The sequence below is a fragment of the Macadamia integrifolia genome, chromosome 5, assembly GCF_013358625.1.
Source record: "Macadamia integrifolia cultivar HAES 741 chromosome 5, SCU_Mint_v3, whole genome shotgun sequence".
Lineage (NCBI taxonomy): Eukaryota > Viridiplantae > Streptophyta > Magnoliopsida > Proteales > Proteaceae > Macadamia > Macadamia integrifolia.
Genome location: NC_056561.1, coordinates 8,203,069 through 8,203,524, shown reverse-complemented (window position 1 = coordinate 8,203,524; position 456 = coordinate 8,203,069). Strand labels below are relative to the sequence as shown.

Here is a 456-nt window from a genome sequence, read left to right as displayed (position 1 = left end):
AAAAAAAAAAAAAAAAAACCCCACGAAAATAAAAGAAGATTGCAGATCCATATTTTCCCACCCTCTTCCAGTATTCTTCTTCTTTCGGTTGTGGAGGTGTGTAGCAAATGCTACTATGATGATCGTGGCAGTAGGGGCAATGGCTGCCACTGCAAACTAACAAATCTCAAACAAATAGAAAAGTGGCAATTCTTTTAAGTTATAGAACAATACCAGACCATTTTGGAAAGACAAAGCAGAATCTGGGATGAAGAGGCAATTAATTCTTCATAGATGGACCCTTCTGTAGTTAAAACTTAGAAGTGGAGTGAAAAAAAAAAACCCTCAGAAATGAGGGCTTTACACAATTACAATTAAGAATCTGGCTTTATTTAGAAAAACAAAAAAATAACTTCTTCAACCTGTCAATAACACAGGACCGAGCCTACTTCAGATGTCTGTGTGTGTGTGTGTGTG

The 456-nt window shown here is 36.6% G+C and overlaps 1 protein-coding gene across 2 annotated transcripts in view; it reads right to left on the bottom strand.

Moving 5' to 3' along the window:
* Positions 1–456, bottom strand: part of LOC122078583 — an 11,432-nt gene that overhangs the window by 2,394 nt on the left and 8,582 nt on the right. The gene's annotated exons all lie outside the window — the stretch shown is intronic.